Source organism: Diceros bicornis, chromosome 18 (assembly GCF_020826845.1).
Source record: "Diceros bicornis minor isolate mBicDic1 chromosome 18, mDicBic1.mat.cur, whole genome shotgun sequence".
NCBI lineage: Eukaryota > Metazoa > Chordata > Mammalia > Perissodactyla > Rhinocerotidae > Diceros > Diceros bicornis.
The window spans coordinates 3,971,795-3,988,416 of record NC_080757.1 but is presented as its reverse complement, the minus strand read 5'-3'; positions in this window follow the sequence as shown (position 1 = coordinate 3,988,416).

The following is a 16,622-nucleotide window of genomic DNA, read 5'->3' as shown; positions in this document are numbered from 1 at the left end:
ACTCAAGAAACAGATAATCCACATTTTGCACAAATTGTTCCAGAGGAAAGATAAAAGAAGAAATACGCCCAAACTGATGTTATGAGGCTAATATAACCTTGATACCTTCTCACAGAGAAAACACTAGGCTCAAGCAGTTGGTCCAGTGACATGACCAATCATTAATGAAACAGTGTTTCCAATGTTACACAAAGACGTCTATAATATAGGGAAAGAGGGAATGCCTGCCAACTCACTTTACAAGACAATCATACCCTTGATTTCAAAACTCGACAGGACAGTTTGAAAAAGAAGAATTTCAGATCAATCTCGCTCATAAACATAGATGAAAAAATTTCTTTAAAATATAAAAGCAGGGGCCGGCCCCACAGCATGGCGGTTAAGTGCACGCGCTCCGCTACTGGCGGCCCGGGTTCGGATCCCAGGCGCACACTGAGGCACCGATTGTCAGGCCATGCTGTGGCGGCATCCCGTGTAAAGTGGAGGAAGATGGGCACAGATGTTAGCCCAGGGCCAGTCTTCTTCAGCAAAAAGAGGAGGATTGGCAGATGTTAACTCAGGGCTGATCTTCCTCACAAAAATAAATAAATAAATAAATAAATAATAAAGTAAAATATATAAGCAAACCCAATCCAGCTATATATGAAAGTGGTAAGGCGTCATGAACACATTACATTTTTCCTGTAAATGTAAGGTTAGTTCAGCGTTAGAAAATTACTTCATATAATTCACCACTATAAGAGAAAAACAAAATGGCCTTCACAATAAATGCAGAAGAGATGTTTGATAACATTCATCACCCACTCCTGACACAATCTCTCAGCAAGCTAGGAATAGATAGGAACTTTCTTATCTCGATAAACAGTATCCACAAAAATCCTACAGCAAATATCATATTTAATGGTAAAATGTTGAAAGCATTTCTTTTAATATTAGGAACAAACAGGGTGCTTGCTATCACCACATCTTTATAACATTATACTGGAGTTCCCAGCCAGTGTAGTAAGGCATAAATAAATAAATAATATAAAAATTGGAAATGAAAAAACAAATTTGTCTTTATTTGCAGTTTGTATGATTGTCTACATGAAAATTCCAAAGTATCTACACAAAAACCCTACAGTATGTAAACTTAAAACAAACATTTAGAAAATGTGATTGTAAAAGATAACATTGATGATAGCAACAAAAATTTAAAAGTACCTAACAATAAAGCTATCAAACATATAAAAGTTCTCTATAGAGAACATTATACAAACTTTATTAAAAAATTCAAGGAATGAAGAGATACACAATGTTCATAGATCAGAAGATTCAATATTGCAAAGATGGGAATTCTCCAAATTGGTATGTAGTTTCAGTAAAGTTCTAATGAAAATCTCAAAAGGATTTTTGTACTAAACAAGTTGATTCTAAAATTTATCAGAAGAAGGCAAAAAAAAAAAAGCACATAGTACTCCTAAAGAATAAGAACCAGTTTGAGGGAATGTTCCTTACAAGATTAATAATTATTGTATATAAATTTATATTAACTAAGTTAGTGTGGTATTGGTACAGGGATATTTAAATGAAAAATGGACATGAAAACAGGGCCCAGAAACAGACCCTCATACATACAGAAACTTAATTTATGACAGAGTTGGTATTGGAGATCAATGTGGAAAAGATGGACATTTCAATAATTGGTTATCTACATTGAAAATAAAAAGAAATTAAATGTTATGTTAGTCAGCCATGTTGCTGCGATGGTTCTATATAACAAACATCCCCCAAAACCACAGTGGCTGACAACAAACAACATTTATTTCTTGCACACAGGTCTATAAGTCAGCTATGGCCTATATCAGTCAGACTCAGGTCTGCTCCACATGTCTCTCATTCTCTGAGGCAGGCTGAAGGAGCAGTGGCTACTTGGGACACGCACTTCTCACGTTGCAAGTAAGGAATCCAAGAGGGTCCGCCAAGCCACACAGCACACTCGAAATCTCTTCTTGGATGGGGCATACCTTGTATCTGCTCACGTTCCATTCACAAAGCAAGTCACATGGCTAAGTTCAAAGACGGTGGGAAAGTGGAGGATATTCGGCTACAATGAGACAGGGTGAGGGCAGGAAGAATTATGAGCAAATAAGACAATTTACTACAGATCCCTACCTCACACCACACAAAAGAGTTCATCTTAAAGGCTTAAAGACATAAATGTAAAAGACAAAGTTGTGAAACTTTCAGAATATCTTTATATCCTCAGGGTAGAAAGGGATTCCTAAATATGGCACATAAAAAAGAAACTATAAAAAAATTGACAATTCCAACATTAAAATTAAAAACTTCTGTTCATCAGAATTTCAAAGTGAGACAAAACATTTGCAATACATCAATGGCAAAGGATTAGTATCCAGAATATATAAAGCACCCTTCCAAATAAATAAGAAAAATAGACCTGTGCATATGGCAAGCTTGGTATTTGACACAAGTGGCATTACAAATCAGTGAGAAAAATCTGAATTATTTGGTACAAGGTGCTGAGGCAATTAGCTGTCTATATGGGGAAAGATAAAACGAGATCCCTACCTCACACTATACCCCAAAATAAATTCTGGGTTATTTAAAAGCTAAATATGAAAAGCAACAATTTATCACTTTAAAAGAAAATATGGGGTATCATTATGCACTACTTAAGGAAAGGAGTGTTTTAAACGAATACGGAAAAGTCAAGTCATAAAAGGAAAGGTTGGTAAATTTGACTACATTAAAAAAAAATTTGTGTAAGTCAAAAAACACCCTAAACAAAGTTATAGACTAGAAGAAGATATTTTCAACATATGTCACAGACAAAGGATAAATATCCAGAATATTTAAAAGATGTCCTATACGCACCACAAAACACTGCTGCAAACCTGACACATCTGGGGAACAACCAGATGTCTCCTGTGGTTGTAGCACAGAGTGGAGTGTGTGTGTATGTGTGTGTGTGCACGCACCTGCATGCTGTTCTCCACACCGTTGCACAAGTAATTCCTGTGACTTAGAATGCCCTTTCCCTCTTCCTGGAGTTGGAAAAGACTTCATGAAAATTAGTATTGCCTACATTTATGCTTCTCTGGTTCATTTTACATCCTCTATTAGACAAGCTTTAAAATATTACAATTCATTGTGATTAGTATTATATTAGTCTGCTTGGGCTGCTTGGACTGGCTGACTTAAATCACAGAAATTTATTTACCACAGTTCTGGAGGCTGGAAGTCCAAGATCAAAGTGCCAGCCAATTCAGTTTCTGATGAGAGCTGTCTCCTTGGCTTGCAGTTGGCCATCTTCTCTCTGTGTCCTCACATGGCCTTTCCTGGGTGTGTGCATGTGCAGAGAAAGATTGCTCTCTTTCTGTTTTCACAAGGCCATCTAACCTATCAGATTAGGACCCTTCCCTTATGACTTCATTTAACCTTAATTACCTCCTAAAAGCCCTTTCTCCAAATACAGTCCCATTGGTGGTGAGAGCTTCATCATGTGAATTTGGAGGGGGACCCCATTCAGTCCTGGCAAGTATTCTACCTCCCCCACTCCTGTTTTATTGAACATGTCTTTGAAATCTGTACAGTCTTTGAGCATCTGCCACAAGTCCACCTTTGTCCTAGGGATTAGGGTGTCAGGATGAGTGTTGGGTTGTTGCCAGGCTATTTCCACAGGTAAATCTAAGGAAGGGGGTGAAAGACAGGATTCTAGGAGGCAGCATGATGTGATCCCAGAGAGAGGAGAGAGGAAAGGATTGGCAAGTGTTCCAAGATGTATTTAAACTCTCATCAAGTAGGATAGGACACCTTTCTCTTTGAGGTGGAGGGAGGTATGAAATCAGATGCTCAAGAAGTCTCCCCAAGGGAGTGCATTTTTAGCCTAATTTTTGGTAGATGCTTCCACCTTCTGGGTGGTGTCCAGCACCCTGCCTCTCTGTATTTTCTCAGAAGGGGCTGCTGGGCCTCCGAAGGATGCTCACAAGGCTAGTCTTTCAGTGGCCATAAGTGCCCATAGGTCCTCAGTTATTCACTCCTACCTAACCGTGGCAGGGTTTTTTTTTTTTTTTTGCCTGAGGAAGATTGGCCCTGAGCTAACATCTGTGCCTATCTTCCTCTATTTTGTATGTGGGTCACTGCTACAGCATGGCTTGATGAGTAGTGCAGGTCTGCACCCGGGATCCAAACCTGTGAATCCTGGGCTGCCGAAGCGGAGCACACCAAACTTAACCACTACACCACCGGGCTGGCCCCACCTTGGCAAGTTTTGCTGCTTGAAAACCTTTGTGCCTTCGTCCCAAGAGACAGAGTTGGAAACAGCATCAGGAGCTGGCAACAGGTGCCCGCAGAAACCTAAAACAGAGACAGCATACGCACAGCGTCCTACAGGTACCCCCGCCCAGCCCTTGGTGGTGGCAGCCCTGCCCACCGCCCCAGCTGCCAATGACATCGGTTGCTTCACCTCCATCTCCTGCTGCTCCCTCCAAGGGCCCCAAAGAAAGTAATGTGTGATTCGAGAACACTGAGAGTCTGCAGCCAAGCCCAGGTCGACAGTTGAAAACAGGATGCGTATGTTCACATTCGCCTGGGTGTTAGAGGGTGGGAACACACTCAGTAAACGCTTACTGAGTGCCCCCGGGTGCCCGGCCCTGGGCTTCACTGGGAAGATAAAGCTCACCATGAAAGATGGGCTCCCTGCTGTCATAGAATTTACAGACAATAGGATGAGTGTGATGTCCTATTGTGTGATATTCATGTGTCAACTTGGCTAGGCTGTAGTACTTATTTAACCAAACACTAACCTAGGTATTACTGTGAGGGTATTCTGTAGACGTGGTTAACATCTTCAGTCTGTTGACTTTAAGTAAAAGAGATTACCCTCCGTAAGGTGAGTGGGTCTCGTCCAGCTAGTTAAAAGGCCTTAAGAGCAAAACTGCGAGTTCCCTGGAGAAGAAGAAAGTCAGCCTCGAGACCGCAGCATGAGCTCCTGCCCAAGAGTTCCAGCCGGCTGGCCTGCCCTACAGATTTTTGACTTGCCAGCTCCCACAATCGCATGAGCCAATTGCTTGAAGTAAATCTCTTTGTGTATGTGTGTATATGCATACTAGATGTACATATATATATATAAAGAGATTTATTTAAAGGAATATATCCTACTGATATATAAATATAGAGGTAGGGATAGAGACATATATTTCTCTCTCCTACTGGTTCTGTTTCTCTGGAGGACCCTAACTGATACAAGGAGACTCACGCATGCACAAGGAATTGCTAGGCAGTGTCCTAGCACTATGACTCGGGAAGCCCCGCACGTGGTACTTCACAGTGTAAGCCCAAGTCAGACTCTTCAGGTCTGAATCTTGGATCCAGCATGTACTAGAGGCACCATGACCTTGGGTCAGTTGCTACATTCTCTAAGCCTCAGTTTCCTCATCTGTAAAATGGAGATAGTGTCTCGCTCATAGAGTTATTGCAAGGGGTCAAAGAGGTTAAGTATCTTGCCCAAAAACACACAGAGCTGGTAAGTATGAAGCCAGGATTTAAACTCAGGTCTGCCTACCTCCAGTGTGTGTACCCTTAACCCTCTGCCATGTCACCTCACTCCTTGGGAATTACACTTCACCTGTTTGTTCTTTAACAGACACTTTTGCCATCGACAGACCATGTGGTGTTACAGCTTCAACTCTGCTCTGCAGAGATGCCTCTTACCTTTGTACCTGTGGCCCAATCCCAAGGCAGAATTCCAGGTTTCCATTGCATTATGGTACTTGGAGGTGACTGTTGGCTTCAAACCCAACATATCTTAAATTCAAACTCATCATCTTCCCCTGCCGTTGACAAGTCCTGGTTTCACTTTTCTCTAGTTGTATGACCCTGGGAGAGCCACTGACCCTCTAATCTTCAGAGTTCTCATTTGTTTAATGGTGGGAGGAGGGGTGGTGGTGTTTGACAATATGAGGATGGCAGACCCATACCACGTATAGTTCCTATGTCTCTTTGTGTCTGCAGTGCCCGTCTCCGCGTCTGGTACAATGTAGGCACTAAATATATTACTGTACTTATTCATTTAGCATCTATTCATTAATCAGCACTGATTTTAATTGCACAACAGGAAACGTGGATTTACTCCTAACTCACTATTTGCAGGCTAATTTTCCAGGAAAATCATCATTTCCCATTAAACCAAGGTAATAAGGAACTACAGTAGGGCTGTTTCATTTACATTTTATGGTGGTGTATTGCCATCTAGTGGACAATGCACAAGTTAAAAGCAAAAAGAGGAAAAGCACAGGCAGAGAAAGGCAACATCCTAGAAGAAATGTTTACAGTATGAAGACTGATCCATAGCATTGCTGGATTTCAACAACTATCTGAAAAGCATAAATAACAGGACGTGTTTTAAATGTAAAATAAGTTATAAATGAACACTATAGCAAATGCCCAGTTCATGATCTGTGATCTCTAACTCATTCTAAGCAAAATAAAAAATAAGAGAACCAGCATTCTTTCCTTTAACTGACTGCTTGGCTCTGTTGGATTCTTCCACATCATATATTGGATGGGGATCTGAATTAAAGAGAAGCCACTCAACCGGGGGTTATAGTTCCTGACTTCTCTACCTTTAACTAGCTGAGCAACACTGTTTTCCTTTCGGAATAAGTTACCATTCTTGAGTGCTTACCATGTGCCTGAGACTATGCTGAATATTTTACATGGATTATCTCATTTAATCCTTAGGAGTCCCTTTTCTCCCTAAAAGGGTAGGTAATCGTACTTATGACTCTCAGCTTAACTGCCTCATCTGTAAAAATGGGACAACTGGCTTCTTCAAAGTCAAAACCAGGACGTAGAACTGTATCCACAACCCAGGTCTGCCTGAATGGAACACAGTTCTTCACGATTATATTTACATACAACACCTCCTGCATTCCAAGAATGTCGTGAGGATGAAACAAGTCATGGAAAACACTTTTTGGAGAAAGCACAATGTTTGAATGCTTATATAACAGAATGTTAACACCATGAATAGGTGTAAAACGTTTTCTATTCTATGGACAGCCATTCACTTTACGAAAGTATTCAGTAAGGATTACTTGTTCTCAGTAGTGATGTCCCCTTTTTCATTCCTAATTTTAGTAATTTTAATCTTCTTTTTTTCCTAGTCAGTTCTTTCCTTCCATTTACTTTGGGTTTACTTTGGTCTTCTTTTTCTGGTTTCCTAAGGTGAAAGATTAGACTATTGATTTGAGATCTCTCTTGGTTTCTTTTTTAAAACTACTTTTTTAGAGTAGTTTTAGATTCACAGCAAAATTGAGAGGAAAGTACAAAGATTTCTCATATACTCCCTGCCCTACACGTGCATGGCCTTCCCCATCATCAACATTCCCCACCACAGTGGTACATTTGTTATAATTGTTGAACCTACATTGACACATCATAATCACCCAAAGTCTATAGTTTACCTTAGGGTTCACTCTTGGTGTTGTACATTCTGTGGGTTTGGACATGTATCCATCATTATAGTATCATACAGAATATTTTCACTGTCCTAAAAATCTTCTGTGATCTGCCTATTCATCCTTCCCCCCTACTCCAACACCTAGCAACCCCTGATCTTTTTACTGTCTCCATTGTTTTGCCTTTTCCCAAATGTCATATAGTTGGAATCATACAGTATATAGCTTTTTCAGATTGGCTTCTTTCACTGAGTAATATGCATTTAAGTTTCCTCCATGTCTTTTCATGGCTTGATAGCTCATTTCTTTTTAGTGCTGAATAATATTCTATTGTCTGGATGTACCACAGTTTAATTATTCATTCATCTGCTAAAGGACATCTTGGGTGCTTCCAGTTTGGGGCAATTATGAATAAAGCTGCTGTAAACATCCATGTGCAGGTTTTTGTGTGGACCTCAGTTTCATTTCATTTGGATAAATACAAAAGAGCGCAGTTGCTGGATCATATAGTAAGAGTATGTTCAGTTTTGTAAGAAACCACCAAACTGTCTTCCAAAGTGGCTGTACCATTCTGCATTCCCACCCGCAATGAATGAGAGTTTTGTTTTTTAATATAGGGGTTTGTAGTTATAAATTTCCCTCTAACCACTGTTATGGCTGCATCCCATAAGTTTTGGAATGTTTCATTTTCATTAATCTCAAAGTATTTTTTAATTTTCCTTGTGATTTCTTCTTTGACCCATTGGTTATTTCACAATGTGTTGTTTTATTTCCACGTAGTTGTGAATTTCCCAAATTTCCTTCTGTTGTTGATTTCTAATATAATTCTATTATGGTCAAAGAACATATTTTGTGTGGTTTTAATCCTTTTAGATTTATTGAGGATTGTTTTATGGCCTAACATATGGTCTTTCCTTGAGAATGTTCCGTGTGCACTTGAGTAGAATGTGTATTCTGCTGTTCTTGGGTGGAGTGGTTTACAGATGTCTGTTACATCTAGCCAGTTTAGAGTGTTGTTGAATCCTCTATTTCCTTGCGGTTCTGCTTAGTTTGTCTATTCACTATTAAAAGTAGGATATTGAAGTCTCCAGCTACTATTGTTAGATTTCTTTACCACATCACCTTTCAGTAGCAAAGCAATTTAGTTTTTCATTCTAAATAACAGTTACTGTTATTGAGTGCTTACCATGTGCCTGGAACTATGCTGAATATTTTACATGGATTATCTCACTTAATCATTAAAAAATTATTAATAGTGAATCATTAGTAATAATAATTATTGAATTGTCTATTTTTCCCTTCAGTTCTCTCAGCTTTTGCTTCATGCATTTTGGGGCTCTGTTGTCGAGTGCATAAATGTTTATAATTGTTATGTATTCCTGATGGATTGACCCTTTTATCAATATGTAATGTCCTTCTTTGTCTCTTGTAAGAATTTTTTTTGTCTTAAAGTCTATTTTGAATATGTCATCTTACAGCTTTCTAATCTCATGGGTTTTTTCTTTTTTTTTTTGGTGAGGAAGATCAGCTCTGTGCTGACATCTGCCAATCCTCCTCTTTTTTTTTGCTGAGGAAGACTGGCCCTGGGCTACCATCCGTGCCCATCTTCCTCCACCTTATATGGGACGCCGCCACAGCATGGCTTGCCAAGCGGTGCGTCGGTACGCGCCCGAGATCTGAACTGGCCATCCCCGGGCCGCTGCAGCAGAGCACACACACTTAACCGCTTGCGCCACCGGGCCGGCCCCTAATCTCATGGTTTTTAATGAGAAGCAAGCTTTCAATGTTACTGAGCACCCTTCCTATGTGATGGGTTGTTTTCTCTTGCTATTTTCAATATTCTCTCTCTGTCACTGCCTTTTGACAGCTTGACTATGATGTGTTCAGATGTGGATCTCTTTGAGTTTATCCTACTTAGAATTTGTTGAGCTTCTTGGATGTGTAGATCAATGATGTTTTTTTGTTTTTTTTTCAAGTCTTTCATCACATTTGGGAAGTTTCCAGCCATTAATTCTTCAAATATTCTTTCTGCTCCTTTCTCTCATCTTCTTCTTCCTTCCTCCTTCTCCTTCTCCCATAATACGTATGTTAATATGTTTGATGATGTCCCACAGGTCGTTTAGGCTGTGTTCACTCTTCTTCATCCTTTTGTCTTCCTGCTCCTCCAACTAGTAACTACAATTGTCCCATTTTCAAGTTTTCTGCTTCTTTCATCTGACTGCTCCAATCTGTTGAACTCCTCTAGTGAATTTTTCATGTCAGCTATTGTACTTTTCAGTTCCAAAATTTCTATTTGGTTCTTTTTTATAATTTTTATCTCTTTACTGATATTCTCATTTTGTTCATAAATAATTTCCCTAATTTATTTTAGTTCTTTGTCCATGGTTTACTTTAGCTCTTTGAACATATTTAAGACAGCTGATTTAAAGTCTAGGCTTTAAATGTCTGGGCTTTCTCAGGGATGATTTCTGTTGATATTTTTTTTCCTCTGTAAGAGCCATATGTTCGTGTTTCTTTGCATGTCTCATAATTTTTTTGTTGAAAATTGGACAATTTAAATAATATAAGGTGGCAACTCTGGAAATCAGGCTTGTTGCCCTCTCCCTTTAAGTTTTGTCATTGTTGTTGTTGCAGGCTTTTTTAGTGACTTTCCTGAACTAATTGTGTAAAGTCTGTATTCTTTGTGATGTGCAGCCACTGAAATCTCTACTCAGTTATCCTAGTCTTCAGATCATAATAAAATAGGGATTTCCTTAAGTACCTGAAACAGTAAGTCTCCCACCCTCTGCTGAGGAGCTCATGTGTATTGTGGCACATCTTTAACACTCCAGTGGTTTAAATTCTGCCTAAGCCTTTATTTCCTGTTTGTGCAGAGCCTCAGGATTATCCAGGGCTGAGCAATTAGGGCCTTTTCAGGTCTTTTCTGGGCATGCAACTCCTGCACATGCATATGGCTTTCTACATGTTGGGGAATATGTTGGAACTTTTCAAAGCCTCCTATGGACATCTCACTCCCCATATTTTTCTTTTAAGTTTGTTGACCAGTCTTGTTTGCCCCAACTGGTATCACCTCCTCAGACAACTGTGCTATTCAAACAATTGCCACTGACTATTTCCAACAAACAACCTGGGGATAGGGCTTTTCTCATTGAGTCAGATTAAAGATAAGCCCTGTGATTGGAACTTTTCTAGGGAGTTGCCAGACAGATCAACTAGTGACAATTCTCTGAGGATGGGGCTTCTTGAATACCTCCAAACCTATTTGGGAGAAGTCCACACTATTCCAATGGCTGCTAGACTGCTGGTTTTCACAGCTACTGTGGTTCAAGGTTGCTGGTTTTCAAGGCTACCACAGAGTTGAGGGGGTGGGGTGGAATCAGAACAAGTTAAACCACAAAGCTTATCATTCTCAAAGAGATCCAACTATTTTTCTTGAATATATGTTCCTCAGACTGTTACAATCCTTTGGTTAATTTCTGGAGTTTGAAAAAGTTGATTTTGACAATTTCTGCCAGACTTCTCATTGCTTTTATGGAGGATCAGATTTTTAGAGATCCTTACTCCACTGTTCTCAAAATGCTTCTCCAGGATTTCTTTTAATAGAAAGTGGGATACATAGGATTTCTCTTAAATTAATGCAAGCAGCATATATTGAATTCACTTAGGATATTAGACATTCCACCTATGGTATACCATCCAAATGAGAAAATCGTTTAGCTTCTCAAATTTCATAGTAGAATGTCAGCACTGGTTTCCAAAGTCTATGGCATCCCCCTTCAGTAAGCAACAGATGGATAGACAATATAACATCTCAGCCACATTTTTTTAAATCAATAGAATGTCTAACTGTAATATAAGAGGAGAAATAAAAGGAAGTGACTCATGGTAATATGAAATTAAATGACCACAACTACTGAAGACACAATAAAGTAGTCAGAAGCTGGCATGTGTACGTGTAATCGCTGTGAATGTGGCCACTACAAACGCAGACTAATGCAGCTGCAGCAATTTCGACTTGCAATTTGAATGCCAGGAGCAATGTTGTCACTGGTGGCAGGAGTTTTCAAAATGATGAACAATCTTGGTAAAGTACTGAACAAAGATTACCACCTTCCCTCACTTGGGAGTTGCATTTTTGGATAAGTCAAGTATTGCAAATCTGCAACCAAAGAAATGTAAAATTGAGTTTTAAATGTAAAATGGACTTAAAGTCTAGGCTCAGATAATTATTGTCAATGTTCACCAGCTAGAGACCATGAGGAACCTACCTGTGCTTGAAGCAAGTTGGGTTTATTAGCACTTGTTGCACGAGGGAGACCACACACCATGAGCTGTCTCAGTGTGAGGGTGCTAGGTATGGCTTATTATAGGATTTGGGCCTATGTTCGGTGATTTCAAGAAGGGTTCCATGAGCCATAGTTTTACTCTGGATTGGGTGCTTTCAGAAAGTAGAGCAATTTATGAGAGGATATCTTAGTAATTTTCAGCTAGGAGGTAGGAAGTAGAGTGGTCTAAAGCGGTACTTAGTAAAGCAGCAGTAGTCACTCATGTGAGCCAGGAGAGCGGGATGTTTGGTCGTTTTTCGTGGTTTGCACAGCATTGTTTCTATGCTCCAACCTGAGAACAGAGTGTCCTTATTTTTGTCTTGCTCCTTGATGGTCACAGAGTGGCCTTGTCAGATGTTGGTGTTGTATAAAATTGTTTATGTCCAATAGGAGAACACCACAGCCTAGCTGTTAGGGCCAGGTCAGCTTCCAGCTGACAGCTGTCAGGGGTTGCTTTCCTTTCTCACTATAAACAGAATTTTCATGTATATGATTATTCATGAGATATATGGAAATTACTTGAGATGCAGGACAATTTTCAGTTGTACAGAACTGTCCTATGCTCTACAAGCACCTGGCATTCCTAGGCTCTACCCACTAAAATAACCAATTGTTGTGTTAACCAACGCCTCCCTCCCCAAATTACAAAAACACCCTCCCTTGGGGGTGACACCAACCCCATGAGAACCATTGCTCTGAATGTTCTAAATCCAGCACCTGAATCACATTAAAGTAAGGATACATACTTAAGAGTACATCAGCCTACGCCCTCACAGAACTATCTCACCAAGTTGTGTTTCAATGGCTTTCCATCAAAAGTTGGCAGAAAAAAACTGTCCAGATCAAAAGCTATTTATTTATTGTGAAAATGACACTGAGCGTTACCCCCAGTGGCCAGTGTCCTCTACACAGAGCTCCACGTGGGAAGCGTGTGGTCGGCTGCTAGCTGCCTACCCAATGTCTCCTTCCCCTTTTTTTCTCCACTAACAAAAATCTCACTTTTATTCAAGGCAGCAAAGTGCCTACCTGCATACCTGCTTTCCCAGACTCCTTACACCTAGGGGACACCCTTTTGGCTAATGAGATGTAAGTAGAAACAGAAGTCTCCTGTGATTTCTGAGAAAGCTTTTGCTTTTCTTATAAAAGGAAACAGATACAACTGGAGCCTCCGTTCTTCCTTCCTTAAAAATAGATGAGTTGGGGCTGGCCCAGTGGTGTAGCAGTTATGTTCGTGTGCTCCACTTCGGTGGCCCAGGGTTTGCGGGTTTGGATCCTGGGCATGGACCTACAGACCACTCATCAAGCCATGTCGTGACGGCATCCCACATACAAAACAGAGGCAGACTGGCATAGATGTTAGCTCAGAGACAATCTTCCTCAAGCAAAAAGAGGAAGATTCGCAACGGATGTTAGCTCAGGGCCAATCTTCCTCACCAAAAACAAAGATGAGTCATCTTCAGCTGCGACAGTCATCTTGTGACCCTGAGGCAACGAGCATGGAGACAAAAACCAGCTTTCTGAGGAATTGTTTAGCAGCTGCATCAATACCAGCAGCTGCCAACTTCTTTCAGACTTCCATTGTAGAAAAACACACAAACCCTCTTTTTGTAAGCCAGTATTATTTGCAGGATTTTCTGTTACTTGCAGTTGGACAAATTACTACAGAGGAAATTAACAGAACAGATAACTGACGGAATAAAAATTGGAGGTTTATGTTAAGCCTTTAATATTACAACCAATTGGACAAAAACCAGTACTCAAACTACATGTGGAGGAGGGTTTCATAGCAGGAAGTCAACAGCTAATATATAAAGTTGATAAGCAAAGAAACATTGTAAGTACAGTAAGCATATTACTTAGAGGTATAGGGGGTAAAAAAAACACAAGAGAAAAACTGAAACGGTTGAAGATATTTGCTTCTGGGGAGCAGAACTGAGAGTGGGATAAGACTTGCATTTCTCTGTAGCACTTCTGTACTACTGGATTTTCTGACCATGAGCGTTTTAATTATTTTTTATTAATTGTAATGGGGAAATGTTATATATGAAATTACTTTTTTTCTTGGCACCAAATTATAACCTCTTCAGGAAATGATATGCTTCCTCCTTTCTTAACAACAACAATATAAAGGTTTTAAAGAGTGCTTCCTGCTTCTCACAAGAATTAGATATTATTTCAATTTTATTTTTAATTGAAATGTTTACTTAACGTACAATTTGAGAATGTGTTCTTCAAAACCAAGAATAGACTTTGGCTTCACTTTCCTGGCAGTGGTTTGCAAACAGTGGCTCAGGAGGCTCCTTGGAAATTGGTAGTTAGGGCTGAGTGGGTGATTCCAGAACCTTTTTGAAAATCATTTGCCCTACAGCAAGTTAGCACAGCTGAATTTGACCTGCAAACATATTTTGTTGGGCTTCACATGTTTCTGTTTTTGTTTTTTCCCTTTTACATTTAATTTACAAGCACTAAAAGATCAGATTTTATATAAACATACAGAGTCTTCCATTTCACTTGAAAAAATTGAAAATCCTAGCAACACAGAGACCACATTCCTGAGTAGCAACAAATAGCTGGAAATGAGAAGCTTCTGGTCCCTTTAATGGGGTGTGGCCTTTCCTAGTTGACAGTTTTCACCTGGTCAACTTCACCTGTCCAGTCCCACCAGAATTGGCAACACTGCACTAGGGACAAGGAATCCAATTTCTTTCCTTGCAAAAGCAAAAACATGGAGCAGTGGAAAAGTTAGTGAATTCGGACCTAAAAGCTTTCTGAGTGTTACTTATTGGTTGTGCCACTATATTAGTCAGAATAGGCTATTAAGTTACATTATGGAAACAAATTAACCAGGAAATCAAGTAGCTTAACACACCAGAAGTTTATTTCTCACTTAGGCTATATGTCCAACAGGAGGAGGTAGGGAGATCGTGCTCTAAGAAAGTAACCCAGGGACCCAGGCTGGCTGAGGCACCACCATTCTGAGGACGGCTGGTCGCCACACAAGGGGAAGAAAGATTAGAGAATCTCACAGCAGTTTCACCTTCTTCCCTCAGAAATGACACTGGTCACTTTCACTCACATTTCATTGGCCATAACTAATCACAGGGCCTCAATTAATTAAGGGAGCTGGGAAATGCAGAACAAACGGAATATTTGGTTAGCATTGCTGTTTCTACTACATGCAACCTTCAGTAAATTATTTTACTTATCTCATTCTTAGCTAGGCATCTGTAACATGAGGCTATTAATGGTCTTTCCTCCCTCTCGAGGTTATGGGGAGAATCAAATGAGATAACAACATATATCAAAGAACTTCGATGAGCTCTCGAGTTATATACATTTGAAAAGATCATAGTACCTATGCTATGGTGGAATGAACGTGCCATCACCTCTACACACACACACCCTTGCCAATTCACTTCAGAGGTGTGGGTCAAAGAACAGGTAGTACTCTGGGGGCTGTAGAATGTGACACTGCTTTCATTTTAAGTGCACCATTCAGTCAATTCACCTGTATTCAAGGCTGAACCCAGGGAAGATAAAAGGGAAAACACTTCCCACCCCCAGTCTCTTTCAAGTAATTGTTCAGTCTTGATGAAATGTTTAAAGTAAGTGTGACAGATCTTACTTTCCAAAGATGGCTGCAACAGTATCTCCCATCCCACACAAGCTTTTTATAATGTAATCTTAATAGTCCTCTCATCAAGCAGTGGGATCTATGTACCCTCCCCTTGAACTCAGGGGGACTTTGGTGACTGCTTCAACCAATAGCAGAAGTGACATTATGTGAATTCCAAGACTAGTCATAAAAACACACTTTTCTTGCTCTCTAGGGAAGCCTGCTTAGAACCCAGCTGCCAGGTTGTAAAGAAGCCCAAATGAGCCTACACACAGACACTACGCAGAAGTCACAAATGTAGGTGTTCAACAACAACCTAGCCGAGGTCCCAGCTAACAGCCAACATCAACCTCCAGACCTATGGCTGAAGAAACCCCCAGATCTTTTCTGCCCCCAGCCAGCATGTGTGAAGTCTGGCCTTTAAATCTTCTCAGTTGAGCCCCAGACACTTAACAGAAAAAAGCTGTCCCTACTGGGCTCCACACAAATTCCTGTCCCACAGCATGTGCAAGCACAATAAAATGACTGTTTTACAGTGCTAAGTTTTGGGGTGAATTTTTATGCAGCAATATCATCTGGAACAGCTGGACTCATTATCACCTATAATATTAGCTTAATTATTACATAAAAAATGGCGAATATGTATTTACTGAATTATTACATCTCAAATACTATATTAATGGAAACAATTATGGGGGATGTTACTGCATTATAACGTACTATATTGATAAGAATTCAGTTAAGGCTAAGAGGAACAGAAAAGCCAAAACAATGACACTTAAACAAGACAGAAGCCTGCTTCTCACTTAAAAATTCGACGGCCAGTTCAGGGCTGCTATCCCATCAGAGGGAACTTTACCTTAATTCTCTGCTATTCACAAAACAATGCTTCTACCCCGTAGTCCAAGACGGCTGTCCAAACTCCATCTATTATGTCTACATTTCAGCTAGCAGGAGGAAAAAAGGGCATGCAGGTAGAAAATCTGGGAAAAGCTTTGTCGCCATGTCCCAGCTAGTAAGTGGGAAACATGCAGAAGGGAAAAATGGATATCAGGAGATAAGTGGTAGATCCTGCCATATGCATATTCCAAAATTCCCAAATATGCCACATGCATATTTGGTTAGGATTGCACGTTCAAATGACAACATAGTTACCTCAAGAACTACACCAGTGTTCCCTGTTAGACTTTCAACCCTAAACATGCAGGTTAGATCTTT